Genomic DNA, 25,803 nt, shown 5'->3' on the forward strand with positions numbered 1-25,803 from the left:
TAATATTATTACAAAGTCAATAAAAAATAAAAAAATTAATAAAAAAAAAAAAAGAATATCATGATACATGGGAAAATTACAATTAATGTAACTTATGGATGGTAGTTAGCAGTTCTGATGTAATATTTTTGCAGCAATGGCAAAGAAGAAATTATATCAATTCTAAGGGACAATAATAGGGGGATATAAGGGGACATGGGATTTTTCCTTTTAGAGTAAGGAAAATGTTCTAAAATGATGGAGGTGATGACAGCACAACGCTGAGATGAAAATGAGAGCCACTGAGTGTGCACGCTGAATGGACTGTACAAAGCATGAGAATATGTAACACAGGGAACCCAGTGGTGGAAGATGGACTGTGGTTAACAGGACGAATATGAGAATGTTCTCTCATGAACTAAACCAATATACAATACTAACATAGGTGTTAATAATCGGGTGCACTGGGCGGAAAATACACCAAATGGGCTATAGTTAGTAGTAATATTTTGACGACACTCTTTCATAACCTGTAATAAATGTTTCACAACAATACAAGATGTTGGTGGTGAGCTGATGATATGCATGTTTGTTTTGTAAATTCACAACTTTTACTATACATTTATTGTTTATGTGTGTGCATGTGTGAATGATAGACTTCAATAAAATTTTATTGAAAATATGTTCACCTAACTAATAATGGAATCACTTCGAAAATATGCTTCAGACAAAATACAAATGGAAGTTTTGTAGAATTGACTGACTCAAATTAACTATTTTTAGAGTTGTTTTAGATGACAGAAAAATTATATCAAAAGTATAGGGGATTCCCACATAACACTGCCACACACACATATGCACATTTCCCCCTGATATTAACATCTTACATTAGTGTGGTACATTTGTTATAATTGATGAACCAATATTGAAGCATTGCTCTTAACCAAGTTCGGTAGTTCACATTATGATTTACACCTTGCACTGTGTAGTTTGACAGGTTTTGACAAGCATACAATGTCATGTATCCGTCATTGCAGAATCTCTGAAACAATTCCAACGCCCTAAAAATGCCCTGTGTTCCATCTATTCATCCCTCTCCCTCCCCTCTGTACCCCTGGTAACCTCTATCTTTATTTCAATGTTACTAGTTCTTCCATTACCACAGGATAATAACTACAATAACAATACATCTACTTTATTTATTTATTTTTAATTGAAGTTACTAGATCACAAGGAATGTTACATTAAAAAACATAAAAACACAAAAAACATAAGAGGTTCTCCTACAACCCACTCCCCACCCCCCACTACATCATTTTTATAAATTGTGTTTTTTTGAAGATATATACATCACCAAAAAAAAGTTACATTAAAAAATATAGGGAAGCGGACTTGGCTCAATGGATAGGGCGTCCCTACCACATGGTCCCTCCTTGACCCGTGTGGAGCTGGCCCAGGCGCAGTGCTGATGCGCGCAAGGAGTGCCCTGCCATGCAGGGGTGTCCCCCGCGTAGGGTAGCCCCACATGTAAGGAGCGTGCCCCATAAGGAGAGCCACCCAGCACAAAAGAAAGTGCAGCCTGCCCAGGAATGGCGCTGCACACATGGAGAGCTGACACAACAAGATGACGCAACAAAAAGAAACACAGATTCCCCTGCCGCTGACAACAACAGAAGCGGAAAGAAATAAGATGCAGCAAACAGACACAGAGAACAGACAACCGGGGCATGGGGGTGAGGGGGAAGGGGAGAAAAATAAATAAATAAATCTTTCAAAAAATATATATAAGAGGTCCCTGTATACCCCCCACCGCCCCCACCCCCCTCCTCCCACACTCCTCATTATCGTGGCACACTCATTGCACTTGGTGAACACATTTTGGGGCACTGCTGCACTAAACAGGTAATAGTCTACCCTATAGTCTGCACTCTCCCCCAGTACATTCAGTAGGTCATGGCAGGACATATAAAGTCCAGCACCTGACCCTGCAATATCATTAAGGACAACTCAAAATCCCAAAAATGCCCTCACGTCACATCTCTTCTACCCTCTCCCTGCCCTCAGCAACTACTGTGGCCACTTTCTCCACCTTGAAATACATCTACTTTAGTCCATGGTTACAATTCCCCCTTATGTTTGCTCATTCCTCAATCTTGAGGAATTTGGGACAATATCCCCTTACTGCTTCAGGTTGGGAGGGCACTCAGATATTATGGGACAGATGGAAGGAACTGTTTTCCTTGCTTTTGTAGATGCTCCTTGTGTTTTCGGAATGGGACTCGTCCATCATCATCATTTTGTTAGTTGTCCAGGGCAAGTCTGAAGAACTGGAGAGTAGGAATTTTCTGCAGTTCTGCTGGGATTCAAGGTTCAACTCTCATATGAACAATCTAGAGATTTGACATTTAATGTGTATCAAGGGGGACTGATTGAATCATAGGTGCCAACTAATAGACACCTATCAGAGACTACTCCTGTGTGTGTTCATGTTCTTCTGGGCCTTATCCTTTTGTCAGTATTGCTCTTTGAATATGGGGAAGTAGATGTGGCTCAACCAGTTGGGCACCCACCTACCACATGGGAGGTCTTTGGTTCAGGTCCTGGTGCCTCCTAAAGAAGATGAGCTAGACACTGCACCCAACACAACGAGCTAGACACTGCAACAAACTAGACACCACAATGCACAGATGCCACAAGCCAACAGACAACACAGCTTGCTTGGAGCAGATGTGGCTCAGGTCCTCTGGACCTCACGTCATATGTGGGAGGTCCCAGGTTTTGTTCCCAGTGCTCCTGGAGAACGTGAGCAAACAATGAGCAGACAGACAAGAGAACTGCCTGGGGCGGGGGGAGAAAAATTAAAAAAATAAAGTAAATAATAAATCTTTTAAAAAATTATATAAGTAAAACATGGATATTTCCTCTGTAAAAGATTCAAATATGTAGAAATATACTGAGAAAAAGGAAGTCTTTCATTCCTTTGCATGTTTTATTATGTTTCCTTTAAAGCAACCTTGAAAGAATATCAATGATGAAAAAATAACCATTGAGACAAAACTTTTAATAAAAGCATAGGATACTACTTTGCAGATTTCTATGTAAATGACTTTGATAACATAGAGCAAATTGACAATTTCTTAGAGAAATTCAGATTAACAAAATTAACTCTGTTAGAGTTAGAAAACTTAGACTAATTTCCATGGAAGAAATAGAGGAAGCTAATAAGTAAAAATCCCAAGAAAAAGTACCAGGGAAATTCTATCAAAGTGTTATTCAAGAAGATTAAAAAGGAAAGAAAATTCCTAATTCTTTTCAAAAAGTACAAATAACACTATATCTAAACTAGATACTGTACAAAGAAAGAAAACTACAGGCCCAGTATCACTCATGAACAATATCATTTATGAATATATGTTTTTTAAAATTATTTATTTGTTTATTTATCTATTTATCCATTCCACACCCCCCCCACCCCCTGTACTCAGTGTCCATTTGCTGTGTGTTCTGTGTCTGCTTGCATTCTCGTCAGGTAGCACCCGGAATCTGTGTCTCTTTTTGTTGTGTCATCTTCCTGCTTCAGCTCTCCATGTGTGCGGCACCATTCTGGGCAGGCTGCACTTTCACGCAGGGCGGCTCTCCTTGCAGGGCGCACTCCTTGCATGTGGGGCTCCCCTATGTGGGGGGCACCCCTGCAGGGCACGGCACTCCTTGTGCGTGGCAGCACTGCGTGGGGACCAGCTCACCGCACAGGCCAGGAGGCCCTGGACATCAAACTCTGGACCTCCTATATGGTGGGCGGATGCTCTATCAGTTGAGCCACGTCCGCTTCCTCACTTGTGAATATTGATGTAAAAATTCTAAACAAAATGTTAGCAAAAAGAAAAAAATGAAAAATAAGCATTGGAGAGGACGTGGAGAAACAGGAACACGCATTCATTGTTGAAGGGAGTGTAAAATGGTGCGGCCACCATGGAAGACAGTTGGGCGGTTCCTCAGAAAGCTAAGTCTAGAATTACCATTTGACCTGACTCGAAAGAACTGAAAGCAGGGATTCAAACAAATGTTTGCCCACTGGTGTTCATTACAGCATTATTCACAACCACTAAAAGACAGAAAGAACCCGTGTCTATCCACAGATGAATGGATAAACAAACTAAAGTGTGTACATGATGGAACATTATGTAGCTGTGAAAAGGTACAAAGTTCTGATACATGTGACAACATGGATCAACCTTGAAGACAGCATGGGAGTGAAATAAGCCAGCTACAAAAGGACAAATATTGATTTCACTGATATGAAATACTTAGAATAAGCAAAATCATAGAGTTAGAAATTAGAATACAGGTTACCAGGGGCTGGGGAGGGAAAATGGGGGAATTAAGCTTAATTGGTACAGAATGGGGGTGATGGAAAAGTTTTGGTAACGGGTGGTGGTGATGGTAGCACAACATCGTGAATATAATCATCACTACCAAACACATATTTGAATGTGGTTAAAGGGGAAATTTTTAGGTTATATATAGTTACTGATACAAAAATAATACACATAAGACTATATAACATAGTGAACTCTAATGTAAACCATGGACTATAGTTATTAGTATAATTATAAAAATATTCTTTCCTCATTTGTAACAAATGTACCACACTAATGGCAAGCTGTTAATAATTGGGGGATATTTAGGAACTCTGTATTTTCTGCATGATTTTTCTGTAGACTTATAACTTTCTAATTTAAAAATACATATAAAAAACACATTAGCGATAAGAATTCAATAAAGCATTAAGAAAATAATACACCTTGACTAAATGGGATTTATTCCAATGGGATTTATTGGTTTTATATAAGGAAATTAATTAATGTCATATACTGTATTAATAAATTTGACAAAGAAGATTGTAAGATTATCTCCATAAAGGCTGAGAAAAGTCTGTAAAAGCAACACATATTCATAGTAAAAGCACCCAAGAACATAGAAATAAAGAATTTCTTTCTCAACATGATAGAATATATATATATATACCTTTTTCCTAAAGGTGGTTTCTTCTTTAATGGGGATAGTTTGAAGCTGCATGGATCCCAGAAAATCATGTCCTTGAGGCTAATCCATTCTTGTGGTTGTGGAGCCCTTTGGTTGGATTGGAGTAGTCGGGGGCAGGGGAGGGGACTTTGATTGTATTACTTCAGTGAGGCGTGACCCAGGGTGGGTCTTGGTCCTCTTGCTGGCATCCTTTAGAAACGGAGGACTGAAAGCAGCAGACACACAGAAAAAAGAGACAGAAACCCTGAGAGGTTGAGAAAGGGCCCTGGGGGCCAGAGGTGGGAATCAGCAGTGCACAGAGTCTCTGAAAGAGGCCCCCAAGAGGTTCAAAGAGACTAGAGGAGGCAGAGAGACAAGTCATATGCCTGATCACTGAGCATGGGAGAAAGTAAGTCCAGAGGAGAAGGCAGAGACCCGGACAAGCAGATGTCTCCATGTACCTTGCAAACTAGAAGGAGTCCAGGATCAGCAGCAGCCAACCTTCAGTGAGATGGCATCTCTGCTGATGCCTTGATTTGGACACTTCTGTGTAAGCTTTTAACCTAATAATTTCCCATTATAAAAGCCAACACATTTCTTGTACATTGCTCCCAACAGATTTTAGCAAACTAAAACAGGGAATTAGACAAGGATGCCCACTATCCATTACTATTCAACATGTGCTAGAGGTTTTAACTAATGAAATTAGACAAGAGAAAGCAAGTAGAAGCAAAAAAAAAGTGGATAAGGAAGACATTAAACTATATTTGCAGGTGATATGACAGTATGCCTGGGAGAGCCCACAGAACCAATGATAAAGCTAATTTGAACAAAGTAGCAGGGTATAAAATTAACAGACAAAAGTCAATGGCCTTTATATGCACAAACAGTAAACAATCAGAAGGCATAATGGTAGAGAAAATCCCTTTTACAATAGCAACAAAAAAGACTATGTGTTTAGGATTAAATTTAAAGTGAAAAAAAAAAAAGTGTAAAACTGTATTAGTAAACCAAAGGGGTGCTGATACAAAATACCAGAAATGGGTTGATTTTTATAAAGGGTATTTATTTGGGGTAGGAGCTTACAGATACCAGGCCATAAGCTTAAATTACTTCCCTCACCAAAGTCTATTTTCACGTGTTGGAGCAAGATGGCTGCCGACAGCTTTGAGGGTTCAGGCTTCCTGGGTTCCTCCCTTCCAAGGTCTTGCTTCTCTCTGGGTTCAGGGTTCCTCTCTTTCCAGGGTTTACTTCTTCCTAGGCTCAGGGTTCCTCTCTTCTGGGGCTTACTTCTCTTTTCTCTGTGAGTTTACTTCCTGGTACTCCAGCTTAAAGCTTCAGCATCAAACTCCAGCATCAAAACTCCAACATCAGAAACCCTCAACTCTGTCCTTTGCCATGTCTTTTATCTGTGAATGCCCATCCACCAATGCCCTACTGGCACAAGGTAATCTACTATACCTAGAGGAAAAGATCAGTTTACAAACATAATCTAATATTTCTTTTTGGAATTCATCAAAAATATCAAACTGCTGCAGAGACCTACAGAGGAAAATGCTAAAACACTCCTGATAGACATGAATGTAAATTTGAACAAGTGGAAAAAGTACCAACAAGGCATTTTATACAGTCAGACAAATTGATACTAAAATTCATATAAATAAAATAACAGGTGAGAATAGCTAGGAAAATAGTGAAAAAGTGAAACTAAATGGTGGATTAGCTCTACTAAGCAGTAAGACAAATAAGTCACTTTAATTAAAATATATAAGCCATTGTAAATCCACTATAATCAAAATAGTGTGGTAATGTGAATGGATAGTCAAAGTGGAATAGAATAGAAAAGTTAGTAGGCTCCAATATATATAGATATAGTATATGACAAAGGTGGCATCTCAAATCACTAGGGTAAAGATGAACTGTTAAATGGTGTTGAGACAACTGATAAGCCATTTGGAAAACAGATAAAATTAGGTCCATATTTCACAACATACAAAAAAAAAAGTCTAAATAGATTAGGAAACTAAATATATGAAAAAGAAACTTTTAGTATAAGAAAATATGAATTCTTCTTTAACTCTGATGTACGTAAAGTCTTTCTAACTATGACTCAGAATCCAGAGGCATTAAAAGAAAACATTTATAAAGTTGAGACATAAAAATTAAGCAAAAAACAAAAAGCAACCTTGTGTGAAAACAATTCCATGAACCAAGTTGAAAGGTAACTTACAACTTTGAACTAACCAGTTCACAGCATGTAAAACAGACAAAAGGCTGATACCCTAACTATAATGAACTCTTTTTTGTTACAGATTTATTTATTTATTTCTCCCCATCCCACCCCACCCTCATTGTCTGCTGTCTGTGTCCATTTGCTGTGTGTTTTTCTGTGTCTGCTTGTCTTCTCTTTAGGTGGCACTGGGAACCAATCCCAGGATCTTCTGGAATGGGAGAGAGGTCCGCAATCTCTTGTGGCACCTCAGCTACCTAGTCTGCTGCATCTCTTATTGTCTCTCCTCTGTGTCTCTTTGTTGTGTCATCCTGCTGTGTAAGCTCTCTGCTCTGACCTGCTTGCCGCCTTGGCCAGTACTCCTGTGTGGGCCAGCACTCTGCTCAGACCAGCTCACTGTGAATGCCAGCTCGCTGCATGGGACAGCTTGCTGCACTGGCCAGCTTGCCTCAACCAGGAGGCCCCAGGAATTGAAACCTGGACCTCCCATATGGTAGATGGGAGCCCAATCACTTGAGCAACATCTGCTTCCTATAATGCACTCTTAAAAGTTAAGGGAGGGAAGTGGACTTGGCCCAATGGTTAGGACGTCTGTCTACCACATGGGAGGTCCGCGGTTCAAACCCTGGGCCTCCTTGACCTTGTGGAGCTGGCCCACACGCGGTGCTGATGGGCGCAAGGAGTGCTGTGCCATGCAGGGGTGTCCCCGCATAGGGGAGCCCCACGCGCAAGGAGTGCACCCCGTAAGGAGAGCCACCCAGTGGGAAAGAAAGTGCAGCCAGCCCAGGAATGGCCCCGCCCACACAGAGAGCTGACACAACAAGATGATGCAACAGAAAGAAACACAGATTCCCGTGCTGCTGATAACAACTGAAGTGGACAAAGAACACGCAACAAACAGACACAGAGAACAGACAACTGGGGTGGGGAGGGGAGAAGGGGAGAGAAATAAATAAATAAATAAATCTTAAAAAAAAAAAGCTAAGGGACATCACAACCACTAAGATGGCTAGAGTAAAGAAGATAGATAATAATGTGTTAGCAAGGTTGCGGAGAAATTGGAACCCTCATGTATTGTTGATAGGAATGTAGCATGGTGCAGCCACTTTGGAAAACAATCTGGCATTTCCTCAAAAAGTTAAATGTAGAGTTTCCATAGAATCTAGCAATTCTATTCCTAGGTATATACTCAAAAGACACATCCACATAAAAACTTGTACATGAATCTTCATAGCAGGATTCTAAATAATAGCCAAAAAGTGGAAACAACAACTCAAATGTCCATCAACAGATGAATGGATAAACAAAATATTGTATATCCATGAAATGGACTATATTATTCAGCCATAAAAAAGAATGTACTGCTGATAAATGCTACAACATGGATGAACCTTGCAAACATTATCCTAAAGCAAAAGAAGCTAGTCTCAAGTCTAAGGACATCTGACAAAATAACTAACCAATTCACTTCATTTTATTTATTTCTCTCCCTTTCCCCCCAGTTGTCTGCTCCCTACGTCCAGGTGACACCAGGAAACTGTCTCTTCTTGCATCACCTTGCTGCGTCAGCTCTCCGTGTGCGCGGGCAGCTCTCCTCGCAGGGCGCACTCCTTGTGCATGGGGCACCCCTACATGGCACGGCACTCCTGCATGTGGCAGCACTATGCATGGGCCAGCTCACCACATGGGTCAGGACGCTCTATCAGTTGAGCCATGTCCGCTTTCCCAATTCACTTTAAAATATCAAGATCAATAAAGACAAGGAAGAGCCATTACTGGCTGGAAGGAATTACAGGCAAACAGTAACTAAATGCTATGTGAAATCCCAAGTAGGATCTTGGAATAGAAAAATGACTGTTGGAAAACTGGTAAAATTTGAATTAGGATGTCATTTAGTTAGTAGGCCTCTACTAACATTAAATTCCTGGTTTTGATAATTGTGCTATGGTTATATAAGATGTTAACAATAGGGGAAGCTGAGTGAGGGATATATGGAAATTCTTTGTGCTGTTTTTTGCAATTTTCTGTAAAAGTCTAGAATCAATTCAAAATAAACTGTTTAAAAAAATAATACCAGCAATAACTGTACTGAGGATCATTCTCCAAAGTTAATCTCTGACATACTGAAGTTGGAAGGAATCGAATTTAAACTAAAAATGTATTTGTCTTTACTTACCTTAATGAAATGCTGATAATCAAGATGGAATGCCACAGTAGAAATCTTCCCTAGATACAAAAATATTCTGCCTGCCTCTGGCACATACTTATAACTAGGGCACTCCAGATACCCACAGATCCTAAGTGTGATAAAAAGGGAAGTCATCCCAAGAGTCAGTTCAATGACCTCTTAATAGATTTAAGTACTTATTCAAAATATTAATAATCAGCTGCCCTAATTGAACTGCTTCAGTTAAATCTATTTTGAATGTTCATCTAATAAGCCAAGTGAGTATAATTTAGAGAGTATAGCCACATATCATTTTAAACTGATTCCAAATCCAGCTGATAACTGATCATTGTGACTCTACAATAATGACGCTGATTTTTTGTGGAGCAGAAGAGAATCAATCTCAGTACCTCACAGTCACTCGTTTTCAAGACTATGCCGAAGGGTAAAACTGCTAAATCCCTGGATGCTCACTGACAGTGGGAGTGCCAAGTAGTGCTTAAAGGTTGGGTTAGCCCCCCAAATTGCCACTTATGCCCCCAAAAGCAATTCCAGATGTAATAAAAATAAAATGGTTTTGTATGAATAATTGGAACTTTCTCAATCTTGCTTATATTTTGTAGCAGTGTTTGCTACTTTGTACTGATGTGTAACGTACACTCTAAGCAAAAACATTATGCTTTTCTTTCCGTGGAAGGAGAGTTTCAAGGCAAGTGCCTTGACACCGCCTTCCAATCAGGTCTGCCACCATCGAGCCTCATCATGTGAGAATTTTCAAGCACTCGTCATTATATTACTAGGAATACGGTAATTGCAAGTTGAAGGAGGGTTAGCAGGTGATCCCATGTTGTTAGGCTGCTAACAGTGATTTGTTAAATGGTTCCTCAAGTTATAGTCAGTCAAGAAGGGTTTTACGGTATTCCTGTAAGGGCAAGACTATTTCTACGTAGTTTAGGTGCACCTCAAATTTACAAACCCCTTGTGTTTGCATGAAATGGCAGTCATCTTGTTCCAAAAAGTCTTTTGTGGGATTGAGTCCCATATCAGGTCCTGTGTAAGTGTAAAGTTGCAGTTGTGCACTGGAGAACGTGTCTATCAGCATCTTTTCAACCTGTGCTCTTAGAATCGACAGCCGGAGTCCCACAAGTGGGCGCACGCACACGTGACCTCGCTGGCGTTCAAGGCCGAGTTCTTCGCCCTTCGCGGTCGCCGCACGCTCAGCCAGGTAACTCCGCAGGGCCCTGCCACGCAGTGGGAAGGGACTAATTCCTCCCCCCCGCCCCCACCTTGGCCGCAGCCGCGTGTCTTGCAATGGCCAGTGGGATGATACAAATATGGTGCAGGCTTCCATGACTGCGTCATTAGACCAGTTCTCCCTTGTGCTTCTGTCGTAACCAGGAAGACACGCCAGAGTGAACCACCTAGACGCAGGAGGATGAGAAATACGCGGGACTGAGTGCCCCAGCTGAGGCCGGATTAGAGCAGAGCTCTGAGCCAACCTGCAGGTATGTGAGAAATGGTTATTGTGGAAAGCCCCTGAAGTTTTATGATTGTTTGTTATGCATTCACAGCTGATGGATACTTTTATTAATTAGTTGCAAAGATCTAGAAAGAGCATGTAGGAGACATTGGTGAAGGGCACGGCTGGCCTCTCATGGTACTCATTGGCACTGGGGGTGGGGTGGGGTGGGGGAGAAATATTGAGTGACGTGGAAAACCAGTCCAGGGAGCCTAATTCTTTTAATTGATGTTCCAGATAAAGACAGCAGCAACAGACAAAGTAAATTTAAAATTTTCGGGCACTGAAGCAAGGCAGGAACCTGTAGATTAAAAAGATACGCAGGTGCCAAGCAAGATAAATGAAAAAAAAAAGACATACACCTAAACGTACCCTGATGAAATTTCAGAGAAAATCCGAAAAGCCCCTGGGGTGTGGAGGAATAAGAATGAGATTGCATTGTACTTCTCATCAGTAAAATAAAAGGCTAGGAAAACCTAGAGCAACCTTTTCAAAGCCTCATTTTTTTAAAACCCAGAATTTATTCCCAGTTAAATTAGCAGTCAATTGGAATGACAAACTACAAGCTTGTCTAATGTGATGACTCAGAAATTTTCTGCCCACAGATGCTCACCAAAAAAAATAATAATAATAATAATTCTAGAGGGTATAGTCCAGCAAGTACTCCCTTAATCCTTGCAGAGTCTATGAGAGGAGAACTAGTAAAGACTTGCAAATTGTGGCTTGCCCCCCTTTCTTCTTACCACTGGCTCCATCCTCTTCTGCACAGGATGTCACACCATGCATGGAGAATCCCTACCTTGCAAGCCAAGTTCATTCATACCCCACCTCAGCAGCATCCCCTCCACCAGGCCTCCAGTCTACCTAGATGTGTGGTCTGCCCTAAGGAGCTAAGATCCAGACACAGATCTTGGGGCCATTTGGACAGGGAATTCTGAAATTTCAGGTACTCAGAGAATCATCTAGAAGGGGCGGTGTGTGTTCTGGATAGGTCCCATGGAGCCTTCACCCACTGGAAAAGGGCTTGGCTGGAAGAGAGCCAGAGCAGGGGCTTATGAAAGTTGGGGCCCACGGCAGGGGTCCCAGTTTCCCAGAATAGGGGTGTGACTAAGTCCAACGAAATGAAAACCAAATCCACAGGATACAATAAGCAAAGTTTAAAAAATGTAGTAAGTCCCATGGTGAAAAGCGGAACAAAGGAAAGTAAAGTGTGGAAGTGTATACGCATTGCTCTTGTGTAGGGAGTTGTTGCAATTTTAAAAGGCCAGTGTGGTGGGTTGAATTATGTACCCTCCAAAAACACGTGTTCTTAATCTATATTCCTGGGGCTATGAACTCATTTTAAGTAAGACCTTTTGAAGGTGTTGTCTCTAGGTAAGGTGTGGCCAACTGAATCAGGATGGGTCTTAATCCTGTTACTGGAGGCCTTATAGAGAGAACCTGGAAGTCAACGGAACCCAGAAGAGAAAGGAGAGGACACCACCACGTGCTAGAACAGCCCAGAAACCTAAAGATTGCTGGCCAGCCAGAACACAACCGACCCAGGAAGAAGCAACCTTCTAGTCTCCGAAACTAGGAGCCAACAAATTTCTGTTATGTAGTTTTGTCATAGCAACTTGGAAAACTAAGACTGACAGTTAGGGAAGGTATAATTGAAAAAGTGACACATGAGCTGGAGAAAAACATTCAAGGCAGAAGGAATGTCAGATACAAAGGCCCGAAGCAAAGAAGTTCTGGAGAGTAAATTGCATCACAGGGACTGCCACATCTAGAGGAAGGAGGTGGGGTTGTTATGGCCTTCCCCCAGTGATCAGCCATTGGCAAAGGCTGCTTCCAGAGATGGGGACTTAACGTTCCTGTCAACTCCAGTCAAGGCAGCTCTGAGCCGAGAGGAATCCTCCAGAGAAGAATGCAGGTGTTAGCCAGTAGTGGGCACTGGGTGCAGGCCCAGGAGTGGGTTGGTAGAAGGCAACAACAGCATTTTATGGGGTAAGGCCTGAAATTAAGGTTCAGTATTGTGCTGCCTTGGCATCTGGTAAAATCGGGAAGGCCTTGAATGGCATAACTCTAAGTTCCCCTGCCCATCCCTCTGCTGTGTCAGACAAGGCCCCCTAGCCAAACAACCCTCCGTATCAGGGGACCATGCATAGTACCTGCTTATCCCCGAGGAGCACGTTTTAATTCCCTGCCAGCCCATGGAATTGTTCAAACAAATCGATCACATCCTCCTGCAGGAACCAGGGGTCACCCCACCCTCGTGTTACTACAGAGTCTGCCTCCCACAGCCCGTACTGGTTCACTCTGCTCTCAGGTGCGAGCTCTGCATGGTGTACAGTGACCTCCTCACCCCAGGCTTGAGTATATACGACTAAGAAACTGCCGTCAACCTCGTCCGCCCAGGGCCAGGCCTGTGTGTTCAGCCATCCCCTAACAGGACTCTCTCCTTCACCAATGCAGTGAGTCATTTATATTGTACTTATTTCCTTCTGGTCAGTCATATCTTCTACATTTGTTTATAGTATCTTTTTTTTTTTTTTCCCAAGATACTGGGACTAGGGATTGAACCCCGGACCTCACGTGCGGGAAGACGGCGCTGAACCACTGAGCCACATTGGCGTCCCTCAGTTGGTTTTTTCATTTGTTTTGCTTTTGCTTGTTATTCAATTTTGTTTTTTCAGGAGGCCCAGGAACTGAACTCGGGACCTCTCTTGTGGAGGGCAGGAGCTCAATTGCTTGGGTCACATCCACTCCCTGTTTATAGTAGCTGTAGCCAATGACATGGGAGCAGAAGTTGTAGGCCCCATTTCAGGCCTGGCCCATAAAGAGCAGTCTGATTCTCCCTGCTCTTTCCCCTGCTGGCTTGAGGCAGACCAGCATGCACCCTTGGAAATCATATTTTGAAAACGGAGGTATCAGAAGATAGAAGAACTCTTTTCTTTTTTTTTTTAAATGAGGCAAGCTTATCTTTTTCTTTTTTTAATATTTATTTTTTATTTATTTCTCTCCCCTTTCCCACCCCCAAGTTGTCTTCTCTCTGTGTCCATTCACTATGTGTTCTTCTGTGTCCATTTGTATTCTTGTCAGTGGCACTGGGAATCTGTGTCTCTTTTTGCTGCATCATCTTGCTGCATCAGCTCTCCGTGTGTGCGGCACCATCCTGGGTAGGCTGCACTTTTTTTGCGCTGGGCGGCTCTCCTTACGGGGTGCACTTCTTGCGCGTGGGGCTCCCCTATGCGGGAGACACCCCTGTGTGGCACAGCACTCCTTGTGCACATCAGCACTGCACATGGGCCAGCTCAGCACATGGATCAGGAAGCCCTGGGTTTGAACCCTGACCTCCCATATGGTAGGTGGATGCTCTATCCATTGAACCAAATCCACTTCCTCATGGAAGAAATCTTGATCACTGAGTCACCGCTTGGAGTAGAGCCACTCAATCAGGCAAACCCATTTCAGTAGCTTTCAACCCCAGCGTTTTTCAACCCAGAAACATTTTTGGATTTTCAAGGAAAACGTGGTCACTGTAGCAGCCGCGTTTCAGCTCCTGGTCCTCCTGACTCACCGCTGTTCACTCTCACCCAGGAACAAGTCGGTCAGGAAGCCACGCATGGCTTTTAAGGACACCAGAAAGATGCCCGTGGAACCAGAGGCAGTGAGTCACCATATTAGAATCACCCTGACCAGCTGCAACATGGAATCTCTGGAGAAAGTGTATGCTGACTTGATTAGAGGCACAAAGGAAAAGAACCTCAAAGTGAAGGGATGGGTTCAAATGCCTACCAAGACTCTGAGAATCACTACAAGGAAAACTCCTTGTGGTGAAAGTCCAAAGACTTGGGATCGTTTCCAGATGAGGATCCACACGTGACTCATTGACCCACACAGTCCTTCTGAGATGGTTAAGCAGATTACTTTCTTCAGTATTGAGCCAGGAGCAGAGATTGAAGTCACCATTGCAGATGCTTAAGTCGATTACTTTAATAAATATTGTCAGTTGCTAAAAAAAAAACAAAACATTTTTGCCCATGCACATAAAGTGACATAACTAAAAATGTTCATTGCATTATTGTTTAAAATATTACAAAAATTTTAAAACAATTTAAATGTCCATTAGCAGAAGAGTAAAGTGAACTATGCTATTAAGTGAACTATGCTATTAACTGCATACTATGGAATAATATGCAATGAATAAAAAAGGGTGAAACAAAGCTCAATATAAAGCATGGAAAGATCTTCAGGATATATTTTTCTAAATGATAAAAAGCAAGCCACAGAGTAATACAGTTTAATTTATTCATGCTTTTTAAGAAAACCTCCAAAAATATGCCATGCATTTTCATATGGACATGAGTACAAGTACATTTTTAAAGATCTGGAAAGATACTACTAAACTGATAACAAAGGTTATGCCTGAAGATATTCACGGGAAATAAATTTAAAAGAAGCCATTGGATTTTGCTATTGGGATGTCACTGATAACTTGTTTTCCCCTTCCCCTCCTCCCGCCCTGCTGTTCTTGCTGTCTGTGTCGACTTCTCTTCTTGTTTTCTCTCCTCTAGGATTCACTGGGATTCGATCATGGGGACCTCTGATGTGGAGAGAGGTTTCCTGTCAATTGCACCACCTCAGTTCCTGGTTTCTGTTGCTCTTCACCTTGACTCTCCCCTTGTCTTTCTTTTGATGCATCATCATCTTGCTGTGTGACTCACTTGCATGGGCACTGGGTCACCACATGGGCACTTGCGCTCACCATGTGGGCACTCAAGCGGGCACTGGCTTGCTGTGTGGGCATGCTTTCTCTTCTTCTTTGTCACCAGGAGGCCCCAGGGATCACCCAGGTCCTCCCATATGGTAGCTCTATCATTTGAGCCACATCCCTTCCATCACTGATAACTTGTGAAGATCAAATCTCAGTGGCGTGAGACTAGAAACAAAACTAAAGAATGGTGGGAGGTGGGATGAAGAGAGAAAAGAAAGATCTAAGACCCAGTGAGCACACAGTACAGAAATGAAGTATTGGGAAATTTTATGCTGAAATGTAGATAAGCGCAGAGGCCAGCATGAGATTTCTGAAGATAAAAGCATTGGAGACAGAATTTAGGATGAGTTTGGGGAGTATTTTGACTCTGATGTTGACTTTATGTTGGGACATTACTGGCAGGAGTTGGGGGAGCCAAGGGTAGACACAATCCTGATGCCAAAGAAAATTAGTGGGCAAGAGAAAGAAGCAGATGCTTACATAGGAAAAATGTCATTAATATTGAGTCTGCTATTTTGGAAGTTTAACTCTACTCATCAACTTCTGTAGCTTCAGATTCTGTAAAGAATCTGAGAAATTCTTTTCAGTGAGCTAGAACAAATGAATGAATGAATAGTGTGTGCACGCATGTGTGCAAGCACCCACACACACGATGCATTATAAACTGGTTCTTTCTAACTGAAATGTAAGGTTTTGAGTTGCAGAATATATGGCCGGTAGTAGGTACTCAAATATATTGACACCCAATTATGAATAAATTATCATGAAATACAGGAAAAATTGAGCTTGTTGAAGTCTAAGCAATTGAAAAAAAAAAGATGAGAAACATTTATTGGAACAATTCATTGTTTACTTGACCCATAACTTATCTGTTACAGCTCTGTTCACTTTGTGCATTAGCTTTAATATGTTTTTTTTTTTTTGTAGCTCATAATTATGGTTACTATATAGTTACCCAGTTCTGGAGAATTCCACTTATATATTTTTAATAAAAAACCTTGTGAAACATAAAAAATACAAAGAATAACTTAATAAGTGCATTTATATCTATTACCAGATCTAACAAATATTAACATTTTGACATATTTGCATAAAATATTTACTTATCCACCAGATCTTTTCAGCCAATCTCTCTCTGTCTCCTTATCTGAAATTAAAGTTAATTCAAGGCTGTATGACAGGACTAACGTTCACCAAAATCCGTGTTCTTGGCTTCTCTGGCACATTAGTAGACAATATTTCCCAGCCTTCTTGTACCTAGATGGGGCTATGTGCACAGTTTTGCTATAGAATGTGAGAAGAAAGGATGTGCGACACTCAACACCTAAGGCAGGTAAGAGTGGATGTACCTTCTTCATTATCTCTCTTCCCTCTTCTGCTAGACATATAAAGAGGATCAATAGGCTAGGGCAGAGCTACTAGAAAGAGGGAGCCTGGGTTCTTGGAGCAAAGTGCCCAGATTCCCACATAAAGTAAGAGTGAGAAATAGACCTCTATTGTGTTAAACCTCTGAGATATTGGGATTGTTTGTTACAGTAGCTAGGCTATACTGACTAATGCAGTCTCTCCTTGATTTATAATATGACCTTGGCTCTAAAAGTGGCCCCAAATACTTGGTTTTAGAAAGCTTGCTCATGTGATTGATAGCTGTGATACTCTTCTTCGCTGTAAAAATGATTTGAGAATTGATGTTGTAACTTGATAAATTCCAGGGATTATAAATTTTTTATATTTCTATATTTATTTTGTTACAGATTTGTGTTTTGTGTGTTAATAAACAGTGCCATTCATTTTTCACTTGCCTGCCTAATGAAACCTTCATCTGGTGGAAATGGGGGCAACTATAGTAGACTGCAATCTAGTATCCCTTAGCTTTCCCAAAATGTAATCATACAATACAGGGTTTGATAAGAGTGTTTTCTAAAGGATGATGGTAACAAATTATGCATTTATTTAAACATTATCTAATATTGAAATATAAGGGGAAATGAAACTTTAAAAGAACTATATATTTCTATATCAAAGCAAATTAATAGATTTAAAATTAAAACTGAGTAGCAAAAGGTCTACCTTTTTTTACATAAATTGTAAATTGGTGTGTGCTTTTTTTCTTTTGTCATAATGAGGTAATGAGTATAAGGCAAGGTAGTGGGCTTTTATTTGCTCAGTATTTTCCAATAATGAAACATGAAAAGGAGGCTATAATACTAAAAGTGCTTCTTATAATACTGAAGGAGATTTTTTAAAGGACTGGAAGAAAATATATTGAACTGTTAATATTGATTATGTTAGTGTTATGTCTTTATGGATGATTTTTCATCTTTTCTGTGTTTTTCCAGATGCTTCATAGAATGGTGGTATTTGTTTGTAATTAAAGATAGAGATATAAACAAATAAATCAGTTCTATTAGCACTAGGCATGCAGGGTTTTTTTTTTTGCTTTTTCGTTTTTAAAAATTTATTTTTTAAAATATATTTCTCTCCCCTGCTCGCTTATGTCCATTTGATGTGTGTTCTTCTGTGCCTGTTTGCATTCTCGATGGCACTGGGAGTCTGTATCTCTTTTTGTTGCATCATCTTGCTGCGTCAGCTCTCCGTGTGTGCGGTGCCACTCCTGGGCAGGCTGCGTTTTTTTCATGTAGGGTGGCTCTCCTTGTGGGGTTCAATTCTTGTGTATGGGGCTCCCCTACGTGGGGGACACCCCTGAGTGGCATGGCACTCCTTGCACGTGGCAGCACAGCACCTGGGCCAGCTCACCACATGGGTCAGGAGGCCCTAGGTTCAAACCCTGGACCTCCAATATGGCAGGTGAACGCTCTATCAGTTGAGCCATGTCCGATTCCTGGCATGCAGGTTTTTGTAAATGATATCACTATGGATCTTTAGTAACCATTTGAAGTAAACATAAACTCTTTTAATCATAACTGTTTCACAAAATACCAGAAAATTCTTTTGCAGCTTCTAAAAGAAGCTAAATTTTTATACTGCTTTTGTTCTTTCATAAATAATATGACTTTTTGGGTTATTAAAGCAGCATTGTGAAGAGATTTGCTACTCTTATCTGCCCGAAATCCTTCCTGACCTTTTATAAAAGTATAAGAGAAGGGGGTGAGCATGGTGTGTAATTACTTGGTACACATACACACACACACAGAAAATGCTCATAGCAGAATTAGTTTTACTAGACGTATCAAAAGCTTATATTTCCAATCTTAAGTTTGGGGACTGAACCCTCATGAGCTCAGCTCCCACCTTAAGAAATTCAGAAAAGAAGAGCAGGGGAGTGGGTGTAGCTCAAGTGAGTGAGCGCCTGTTTCCCACATACAAGGTCCTGGGTTCAATCCCTGGTATCTTCTTGAAAAACAACAACAACAACAACAAATGAAACCCAGAATAAGTAGAAGAAAGGAAATAATAAAGATCAAAGGAGAAATCAGTGAAATAAAAAGAAAACCAATAAATTTATAGATATAAATAGGAGAAAATCTTTGTGACCTTGTGTTAGGTAAAGAATTTTTAGATAGAACACCGAAAGCACAACTCATGAATGAACAAATAGATAAATTGGACTTAATAAATATTAAGAATTTTTTCAAAAAACACTGTTAAGAGAATGAAAAGATAAGCCATAGGTGGAGAGAAAATATTTACAAATCACATGTCAGCATATATATTGAAATCTTAAAACTAAATGATAAGACAAGAAACAGTAAAAATGGGCAAAATATATTAATAGACACTTTACAAAAGAAGATATATAGATGGCAAATAAGCACATGGAAAGATGCTTACTATCATAAGCCATTAGAAAAATGCAAATTAAAACCACAGTGAATACCATTATAAATGCACTAAAGTGGCTGGCTAAAATGAAAAAGACTGACTATACCAAGATGGCAGAAGTATGGAAGAACTGGGACTCTAATAAACTGCTGGTGGGAATGTAAAGTTACATAACCACATTGGAAAATTACTTGGCAGTTCCTTAAAAAACATTAAATATATCTCTACCTTAAACCCAGCCATTTTACTCCTAGGTATTTACCCAAGATAAATGAAATCAAAGTTGCAGAATACAAGATCAACATACAAAAATCAATTGCATTTCTATGCACTAACAAAGAACAATGCAAAAATGAAATTAAGAAAGTGGTTCCAGGGAGCAGAGGTGGCTCAGGCAATTGGGTGCCTCCCCCCCACATCAGAGGTCCCAGGTTCGGTTCCCAGTGCCTCCTGAAAAGAAGACCAGCACATAACAAGCAGACATTGCAAATGCAAACAATGAGGGGGTGGAGAGAAATAAATAAAAATGAGAAATCTTTAAAAACAAACAAAACCCCCCATACATTTAAAAAGAAAAGAAAAGAAAATGGTTCCATCTGCAATGGCATTAAAAAGAATAAAAGGGTGGGTGGGGAGTGGGGTATGGGAACCTCTTATGTTTTTTAATGTAACATTTTGTGTGATCTATTTATCTTTTTAAAAATGACAGTAGAAAAATATGTAGCCACACACACACAAAGAATAAAATACTTAGGAATAAACAAAAGAAGTGCAAAAGTTATACTTTGAAAACTACAAACAATTTTTGAAAGAAATGAAAGAAGATAAATGGAAAGACATTTTTATCTTAGGGTCTGTTTTGTCATCTATTACTATTAGGTACTCTAGCTCTCTTTTAGCTTCTATTTGTATGGTTTATATGTTCCTATTTTTTTTTACTTTCTACCTATTTATATCTTTGAATATAAAGTGAGTTATAATTTTATATTTATTCTGCCAATCTCTGCCTTTTTATTGGAGAGTTTAATTGATTGACATTTAATGTAATGACTGATAGGTAAGGATTTACTTCTGCCATTCTGTTCTTTGTTTTTCTTATACCTTATACCTTTTTGTTCCTCAGTCCCTCCACTACTGCCTTCTGTTTTTGTTAGTTTCTTATGTACCATTTTGATTCCCTTCTTTTTGCTCTTTTATTTTTTTTTAAGAATGAACTTAGGACATCATGTATGGGATGTAAGTGCTTAACCACTTGAGCTACATCCACTCCCCAAATTATATATTTTTATTTATTTTCTTTATGGGTGCCCTGGGATTACCATTAATATCTTAAGTTATAACAAACTAGTTTGGATTAATACCTACTTAATTTGATATTATATAAAAATTTTGCTCCTCTATGGCTCTATTCCTCCCACCTCCCATCTTGATGCTATCATTATCACAAGTTATACCTTTATATATTGTGTGTCATCAACATAATTATTACTTTGTGAAGCTGACTTTAAATAATATAAAAAGGAAGTTATAAAAATGCATTTATAGGGAAGCAGATGTGGCTCAACTGATAGGGCGTCCACCTATCATATGGGAGGTCCTGTGCTCAATCCCTGGGGACTCCTGGTGAAAAAGAAGAAGAGAAAGTATCCCCACGTAGTGAGCTGAATGCCCATGTGGTGAGCCAGTCCCTGTGCAAGTGAGTCACATGGCAAGATGATGACGCAACAAAAGAGAGACAAAGGGGAGAGTCAAAGTGAAGTGCAGCAGAAACCAGGAACTGAGGTGGTGCAGCTGACAGGGAACCTCTCTTCATATCAGAGGTCCCCAGGATCGAATCCTGGTGAAACCTAGAGGAGAAAAAATAAGAAGAGAGGACAAAAAGAGAAATAGATACAGAAGACCACACAGTGAATGAATACAGACAGCAAAAACAGCAGGGTAGGGGGGAGGGGGACTAATAAATAAATAAATCTTTTTTAAAAAACTCAAACATTTATACAACCAGCAAGATGGTGGTGGAGTAAGGAGTTCCCAGAGTCAGCTCCTGCTACAGGGCAATTCGTAAACACTCAGAGCCATCTGAAACACCTGTTTGGGGGCTCCAGGAGCCCAGAAGAGCATCATCCAATATCCTTGAAGGAATGGAAGGAGAAGACTGCCTTTCTGCAGAGAAGATTCATCAGTAGAGCACTCCATGCCACAGAGGCCAGTCCTATCTTCCACTGGAGGCACAAGCTACCTTGGGAGCTATTCTGTGGCTGAAATTGGAAGCTCCACTTCCAAAAAACAGGGAAGGAAAAGACAGTTGGGCACCAATTTCAGCTACTGATTAGTAAATTCAGCTGGCAATCCTAAGAACAGCTAAAGTTTGAACCTGTCCAAGTCAGAAAGAGGCCGGTAGCTGCCATTTTGACTCTACCCCAGCATGAGGGGAAGCCAGGCTGACCGAAAATCACAGCAATGGTAGGAACTGGTTTCTTTCACCAAGATCGGCCTGCATCCTTAGCCTAGGCTTCAGTCCCACCTCTGGCAGGGAGGAAGCTGGTGGGCCCTGCATGAGCCTGTCTAGGTACATGCAGGTACATTGGCTGGCACAGACTGAATAATCAAAAGAATTCAGGGCAACTGCAGTCATCTTGGACCTGCAGTGCACAGATTGCTGCCCACACCTGCAGCTCCATCCCCACCCCAGGCAGGGGAGAAAGGGCATGAAGCTTCATCAGTCACTACAGCCTAGGTCTGCACAACTTGGATTATTCCACACAGCTGTAATTCTACCCCTACCCCTGACAAAGGAGAAAGTTGGGAGAAGCTTCATTCATCCTTGGGGCAATGAGGGCAGCTTGAAATTCCACAGCTTATAGCACCAACTACATCCTTGGATCGTACTGAATAACCAACAAGGTAGAAAGGGCAGGAAGCCCTAAACTAAAGAGAAAAACTGCACCCAGAATAAATACTCTAGTAAGCCAGATGCCAAGACACCACCAAAAAATTACAGTCCACACCAAGAAACAGGAAGATATGGCCCAGTTAAAGGAACAAGATAAGCCTCCAGATAACATTAAAGAGTGAGACAACTAATTATAAATATTCAAACAAATCTCCTTAATAAATTCAATGAGATGGCTAAAGAGATTAAGGATTTTAAGAAGACATTGGATGAGCACAGAGAAGAATTTGAAAGCATACATAGAAAAATAGATCTTATGGGAATGGAAGTTGCAATAAATGAAATTTTAAAAATACTGGAATTATGTAATAAATTTGAGGAGGCAGAAGAAAGGATTGGTGAGCTTGAAGAAATGGCCTCTGAAAGTGAACATACAGAAGAACAGATGGAGAAAAGCATGGAAAAAATTGAACAAGGTCTTAAGACAGCAAGAGACATGCAAACATACGTGTCAAGGGTGTCCCAGAAGGAGAAGAGAAGGGAAAAGGGGCAGAAGGAATATTTGAAGAAATAATGGTAGAAAATTTCCCAATCCTATTGAAGGACATAGATATTCATAGCCAAGAAGCACAATGTACTCCCATCCAAAAAAAAATATGAATAGAACCCCTCCTAGACACATACTAATTAGAATGTCAAAGGCCAAAGACAGAGAATTCTGAGAACAGCAAGAGAAAAGCAGTGCATAACGTATAAGGGATATCCAATAAGATTAAGAGCTGATTTCTCACCAGAAACCATGGAGGCAAGAAGATAGTGGTATGATATATTTAAGATACTACAAGAGGAAGAACTTCCAGCCAAGAATCTTATATCTGGCAAGATTATCTTTCAAAAATGAGGGTGAGATTAGAATATTCGCAGGTAAACAGAAACTGAGAGAATTTCTAACCATGAGACTGGATTTTCAGGAAATATGAAAGGGTATGCTAGAGCCTGAAAAGAAAAAACAGGAGAGAGAGGCCTGGAGGAAAGTCTAGAAATGAGGATTATATCAATAAAAGTAACTAAATGTCTCAAAAGAATGGAGAAAATAAGATACGACAGATAAAACCCAAATATTCAGGAATAAACTTAAGCAATGATGTAAAGCACTTGTATTCAGAAAACTACAACTCAATGTTAAAAAGAAATCCAAAAAGGCCTAAATAATGGAAGAACATTCCATGGTCACAGATCATTAAAATGTCAATTCTACTCAAATTGATATAAAAATTCAATGCAATCCTGATAAAAATTCTACCAGCATTTTAAAAATAAGTTGAAAACATGATTATCAAATTCATAATTTGGAAGGGTAAGCATTCTGAATAGCCAGAAACATCTTAAAAAGGAAAAACAAAGTTGAAGGACTCTCATTTACAGACTTTAAATCATATTACCTAGCTACAGTGGTAAAAACAGCATGGTAGTGGCATAAAGACAGACTCATAGACCAATGGAATCAAACTGATGGTTCAGAAACAGACCCTCACATTTTTGGTCAAGTGATTTTTGACTAGCCTGTCAACACACAGCTTAGGCAGAATAGTCCATTCAACAGATAGTCTGAGAGAACTGGATATCCATAGCCAAAGGAAGGAATGAGGACCCCTATCTCACACCTTATTCAAAAATTAACTCAAAATGGATCAAAAACCTAAATATAAAAGCAAGAACTATAAAGTTTCTAGAAGAAAATGTAGGAAAATATCTTCAAGCCTGGCAGTAGGTGGTGAATTCCTAAAGGAGATAAGAGGAGGACTGAGGTGGACTACTGATGTTTAATGTATGTAGAAGTTTTAATTAGGTTTACTGTAAAAGTGTGGAAATGTATAGACTGGATGGTAATACATAGTGAGTAACAGCGAGTTTATAAATGGAGATGTGGCTGAAAATAGTAGTCTAGGGATATAATTGCCAAATGATAGAATGCTAGAGTGTAATCTAGGAACTGAATAGCACAGTAAACCCAGAGGTGGGTGGCAATTGTGGTAGATAGTACAGATGCAAGAGTGTCCTTTGTTAGCTAGAACAAATGTACATCCCTATTGCATGGTGGTGGGAATGTGGAGAAACATGGGAAAAATACAACTGTAGTGACCTATGAACTGTGGTTAGCAGTAATAATGTAATATTCTTGCATCTATGCCAAAGATATACTGTGTTGATAATGGGACAGTATGTTAAATATGTGCCAGATGTACACTATGGGCATGTAAACAATCGGATGATATTATTTTATATTCTGTAACAAATGTTCTACCACAGTGTGATGTACTGATAGAATTCTGCACATGTGCATGATTGTTTTGTAAGAGTACATCTTCTGTCATAAAAATATATTTTAAAAATTATAATAATGTGCGTTGGGGGGAAATACACCAAATGTAAGATAAGGACTATAATTGGTAGTAAGATTCTGACAATATTCTTTCATAATTTGTAACAAGTGTCTCACGACAATGCAAGGTGTTGGGACCCCTATATGATGTTATGCATATTTGCTTTGTAAGTTCACAACTTTTACTCTACACTTACTGTTTATGTATGCTAATATATAAATGATATAAAGATAATAAGGTGGATTGGGGGAAAATACTTTGGTTAGTAGTAATATTTTGATGATAATCTTTAATCATTAGCTAGAAAGTTTAACAACAGTTCAAGGTATTGATGGTAGGGTGAGGTATGAGAGTCCTGTATGATGTTATATATGTTTGTTTTGTAAGTTCATAACTATGACTATATACTTGTAGTTTATATATGTTTATATATGAGTGACATACTTTAATAAATAAAAAACAAACAAAAACAATGAAAAAATACATTTATACTGTCTTTTGTATTTACCTCTGTCATTAACTTTATCCATGCTTTTTATATCTTCTTGGGGTTTTGAATTACTGTCTAGTGTTCTTTCATTTCAGCTTGGAAAACTTTATTTTTGTAGGGAAGTCCTGCTAGTGACAAACTCTTAAGTTTTTATTTATCTGAGAATATCTTAATCTCTCCTTAATTTTTGAAAGAGAGTTTTGCCAGATTAAAGACTCTTGATTTTCAACTATTTTCTCTTAGTACTTAAAAAATGTTACCCCTGCTGCCGGGAGGTAGGCTGTCGGGAGGTAGGCCACAGGCCAGGACCCAGGCCACGCTGCAGGGCGCTGGTACAGGACAAGAATCACGGACGAGGAATATGCAAAGAGGTTTCTGCGTAACTCCTCAAGGGTGATCAAGTGGAGCCCAGAGGAGGCTGTAAGTGCCGTCACCAAGATCTGGTCACACATCCTTGTCAGATCTGGCTAGCTGGAAGTTTTCCAAGAGTTCTTCAAGACTGTAGCAAGTCACCCACCAGAGACATGAAGAACATGGATTAGACAGACCTCAAGGCAACTCTGCTTACTATGGAATA

The 25,803-nt window shown here is 40.0% G+C and overlaps 1 long non-coding RNA gene across 2 annotated transcripts in view; it reads left to right on the plus strand.

Annotated features, from left to right (window-relative positions):
• Positions 1-10,207: 10,207 nt before the first annotated feature.
• Positions 10,208-25,803, plus strand: part of LOC105747342 (uncharacterized) — a 32,501-nt gene continuing 16,905 nt past the window's right edge. For both annotated transcript variants that reach the window (XR_009186750.2, XR_009186749.2), the window contains exons 1-3: positions 10,208-10,623; positions 10,797-10,903; positions 15,477-17,009. This is a non-coding gene — a long non-coding RNA (uncharacterized lncRNA). The remainder of the gene's footprint in view (positions 10,624-10,796; positions 10,904-15,476; positions 17,010-25,803) is intronic.

The sequence above is a fragment of the Dasypus novemcinctus genome, chromosome 8, assembly GCF_030445035.2.
Source record: "Dasypus novemcinctus isolate mDasNov1 chromosome 8, mDasNov1.1.hap2, whole genome shotgun sequence".
Lineage (NCBI taxonomy): Eukaryota > Metazoa > Chordata > Mammalia > Cingulata > Dasypodidae > Dasypus > Dasypus novemcinctus.